Genomic DNA, 4,675 nt, shown 5'->3' with positions numbered 1-4,675 from the left:
GTTCAATTAGTATATCAAATACATGTTCATCAATAATTCTCAACAAAATATTAAAATTCTTGTCTAACAATAATTGTCATAACAAAATAGTAATTAATATTTATTAAAAAAATACCAATCTACTTGCATATTTTATATCCATGCTTGACTTGTCCTATATGCTAAATCTGCAAATAATATACAACAAAAAATAAGCAGCTTATTATTAAAACTGAAAAATTATAATAATAAAAATTTCTTTATGATATTAAATATTATAGATACAAAATCAATAAATAGGTCTAAAAAACTCCTTCTAATGTGGCTAAGGTATAGGACGATAGGATTCCATTGAAACAAAAGAGATATATTTAGAGACACAATCAATGCAAAAAAGTATAACAATTATGATGCAAAGGTGTCATCAAAAGAAAAAGAAAATGTTATGCGAAGGTTATTCAAGTCATTATAACATCGATTGTTACCTTAATATAATGTTTCTCCATGCCTCGTTGTTTATTCAGGCTGCCATCTTTTGATACCCAAACAAAAATAAAAATAAAAAAAGAAATTTTCTTTTACTTCACAAGTTCACTTTTGCTTCCATCTTCTACTGTGTTTTGTGTTTCTGCAAAACAAAGTTCACTGGTAAGAAGTCACACTCACATCACCTTCTCTATTATTTGTGACTTTCAGAGCCTATTTATTATGACTATGTAATGCAATAAAAACTTCTCATGAAAGCAAATTTAATCCCAGGCCATACATGAAAAGTGCTACAACATTATGTTCCCTTTGAGGGCCATACTTGAAAAGTTGACACACACTCTATATGAGACAAAAGAAAAGGAAAATATTTAATTGAAACCACATAATAAATTTGATCAAGTATTTCAACAAACAAAGCTTGTCTCTTAGTCTTGATTCTCTTCGGAAAGAAAAACTATAATAAAAAAGTTCACAGTTAGTTAAAAGTATAAAACATGTCTCTAACTTCCATTAAAAACTTCAATAAAAAGGTTAAAAAATTGGAAACAGCAGCTATATATTTTCACAAAACTGCAGCTAAGCCATATGAAATTGGAAAATTCCAGATGATAAAAAATTATTAGTGTATGTTAATTAAACGATGAATTCAATGCACTTTAACTTAGGAGGTGCGCTGTAAATCCTTGACTATATGATGATGAGTCCAATAATGTCAAAGGCACATGCCTTATGCCTATGCATCTTGGGATTAACAAAGATGAGACTTTAGCTACTCACTTCAATATAATCCCCACTTCAACCTTATACATCTGTCAATCAAAGATTCATGGTAATGGCATCAAAGCACCGCTTGATTATTATTCATAAGGAGGCAATTCATGAGGAAAAGTATTTTAGAAAACATACAAAGCGGAAGTTCCCGAATCTCCATAAACCACACCAAGACTCTAATATGCAAGCCGAAGAATTAACAGAGCAGAAAATTTCTGTAGAAATAGAAACAGAATTAACAAGGAACTTAATAGAAATTACTAGTAGCCTGTACAATATCTTGTAATTGGATCTGGAATGAAGATTTCTAGATTGAAATTTTACCATTTAACACTCCAAGAGTCCAACATCATCAACGAAAATTTGTGTTCTAATACAGATAACATGTTATTAATTTCTAGCATCTGAACTTACAATGACACCATATTCTGAAGCTGACTAAGTTCTTGAGGAATCAAGCCAGAGATTTGATTATTTGACAAATCCCTGCAACATAGAATGACAAAAACCAATTAACAAATAGATTTCATAAGGAAAAAAAAAAGACAAATGACTTGCATGTCCATAACACTTCTAAGATTAGCAAATTCTGCTGGAATAAATCCTGTCATATGATTTCTACTCAGGTTCCTACAAAAATTAAATAATAGCCGTAAGTAAAAGAGAAACTGCCAGATTCGAAAAACAAATAAATAACAAGAAACTTGCCACAGTACTCACAGCTTTAGAAGATGTTCCAAGTCACCGAGGGAAGAAGGAATGGAGTCAATTATATTATTATTTGAAATACGCCTAAAAAGGAATCCGAAACCATTCATCAGTATGAACCAGAGGGATATAAACAGATTTGGATCTGGAATGAACAATATGTAAAAATCTGAATTTCTTAGTCTACTTAGCATTTAGATTTGTGCTTGAATTTCTCTCGAATATTTGAAATAGACTATTATATAAAGGCATGCTCCTATACCCCAATGATTCACATTCAAAATAATTATATTGAATAATTTAACCTCTTTCCTTTTAAGATTTTTCAACATGAACTCTTTTGCAAGCATGGCACAAGCATATATCTACTGTACTACCTAATCAAAATAGCATATCTTTGAATTTCTATATATATAGTATTAAATCTAATTGATAAATCATAAATGCAATCATTCAACTCCATCAATTTATTAAGGAATTGGTCCAGAAAAAAAAGAATGAAAAAAATTATTAAGGAAGTTAATTATGCAAGATTGCTAGACAAGATAGGTTTTAGAAATTTCATAGTTTTTCAAATAAAACAAAAATCCAACTGGGGAAGAGAAAGAGAAACGAAGAGGAATATGGAAAAGGGAGTTTGAATCTTACTTTTTCTTTGGATAATTAAAGCTTCATAGATGAGTATAGTGTACATGTCTCTTAGATTGCATTTATAATGAAACTAACAATAAAGTAGAAACTTTCAGCACAGATTTGAAGATTTAAAAAAAAGTTATGTGAAAATGAATAATATATAGAGTCACATTAGGTCCCTAGATATTTTTATTTTAAATTGTTGGTGCAGAAAGTAGAAACTATATATGTGATACCCCACAAGCCACACTTAATAATATAATTGGCCAGACACACACCCAACTGAATATGTTCCTCCTCCCTTTACTTTCTTTCACATTATTAGTATAATAGCAAGCTATCTAATCACTCTCATCTCTCCAACTAACAATAACGAGCAATGTCTTAAACAGCCGATGATGCTGAAGACATCTCTGTTTTTCATAGTTAGTGTAAGCATTTGAGTTGAGTTGAGTTGTGTATCATATCATCATTTAGAAAGGTTCAGTTTATTTAATCCATTTATAAGTCTGATTAGTGTTTGAAACGGGAGAACACAAATTTGTACAGTTCTTTTAGAAGACTTATTACTTTACTAATCAGGAAGTTAATTATATATTTTATAATATGAAAGTGATATAACACAGCACCCAAATGATGCATTTTACCCTTTAAAATGTAGCTTGCAACACACTCTAAAGGAACTTAATCACAACAAAACTACTTATTTGTACTTGGAGAAAAACAAAGGATAGAAGAAAGAGTAACCAATGATTGAGACAATATAACAAACAGAAAGAGCGCAAAGCTGAATAACAAGCTTAGTTAGTTACTTAGTTACCTTCGAGAGTGAAGAATATCTTTGGTTAGTGTAACCACAGGCTCAATGTCCCTCAAAATCTCCTCTTCCTTCTCCTTCCACAGGTGGTACGGGTTTGTAGCCGGTGTGGTGGCAGTGCACCACGCTCGATGCTGAGGTGGCACAAGAGTGAAGCGAAGGTGCCAATGAAGCAAAATCTGGCGAAGAAGATTAAAAAGAGAAGAACTTTTCATAACTAAAATTTTCCAGAATAATTGCTAATCTAAAAAATTATGATTCAAAACACAAACATAAAAAGGAAAAACAGAGGCAGAATTGTGAGTACCTGAACAATGATCAGCGCTGATGAACCCTAGCAGAAGAACACTGGCAAACTGGAAGAGACCAGAGATGAATGGCAAGCAAAACCTAGAGAAGCTTGAAATAGCAAATAGCTCAGAAAAACAGCAAATAGACACACACAATTTCCTTTTTCTTGAAAAAATCACACACACACACAATTGAGCAATTAGAGTAGGAAAGGAAAGAATTGAAGTGCACACCTAATGAAAAGAAACAAGTTTGGCAATAGATCAAACGCAGAACGAAACCAGATCTTGTACTATGCAATTTTTTGGCAAAATGCAGAAAGAAGTAACCGACACAGTGCAAAGAACAGAGAAAGAGAGGAACACGAGATAACATGAAGAGAGCATAACAAGGCGAGTAGGGAGGAACGCAAAGAGAGAGGGAATGCTTCTTCGCGAGTAGAAAAGGAACCACGAATTTCATCAATTTAGGGGTTAGGTTACCAGTAGCATTTTTTTTCAACATTTTGTTAGGAATGTGAAGATGATAAATGAATGGATGTTTCTGTGTTTCAATCAGTTGCTTTCCTATTGATATATTTAGAGGAAAAATTGAAATTTAAAAGAAAAAAATACATTCATATATTTTAGACAACACTTATAATGAGAAGCTTATTAAAAATTTTAAAGCAATTTTAGAATAGTGTAATTTATGTACATGATAAGCGTTACATGTGTATTTTGCTGAAGCAACGCCTTTCATGTGTTCTCTATCTAATCAAAGGGAACACTTATGTAGTGTTAGTTAAAAAAGTGTTGCAATAGCAATATTTCATTGCAACAAATATTAAGCATTGTTTTTTATCATTTTAAACAACACTTTTTAAGTGTTACTTACAATATATATTGCAATAGATAAAAAATGTTGTAGTGCCCCAATAAAAATAATAACCGAAGTATTCAAATCTTGGGTCATCTCTCAAAGGAATTGTAGGGAAGTATTCTTGTT

General features: G+C 31.5%; 1 long non-coding RNA gene across 2 annotated transcripts; it reads right to left on the bottom strand.

Annotated features, from left to right (window-relative positions):
- Nucleotides 1-4,218, bottom strand: LOC112713002 (uncharacterized). 2 transcript variants are annotated; one of them, XR_011865140.1, is made up of 7 exons: nucleotides 3,922-4,218; nucleotides 3,705-3,787; nucleotides 3,401-3,576; nucleotides 1,960-2,031; nucleotides 1,654-1,869; nucleotides 465-607; nucleotides 1-167 (listed from the first exon to the last, which is right to left on the bottom strand). It is a non-coding gene; the product is annotated as an uncharacterized lncRNA (long non-coding RNA). The 2 variants fall into 2 exon arrangements; XR_003158028.3 differs by lacking the exons at nucleotides 1-167; nucleotides 465-607 and adding an exon at nucleotides 1,244-1,454.
- Between the last annotated feature and the right edge of the window lie 457 nt (nucleotides 4,219-4,675).

This window comes from Arachis hypogaea, chromosome 9, assembly GCF_003086295.3.
Source record: "Arachis hypogaea cultivar Tifrunner chromosome 9, arahy.Tifrunner.gnm2.J5K5, whole genome shotgun sequence".
Classification (NCBI taxonomy): domain Eukaryota; kingdom Viridiplantae; phylum Streptophyta; class Magnoliopsida; order Fabales; family Fabaceae; genus Arachis; species Arachis hypogaea.
The sequence above is the reverse complement of the archived record's forward strand: the minus strand, read 5'-3'. Positions and strand labels throughout refer to the sequence as shown.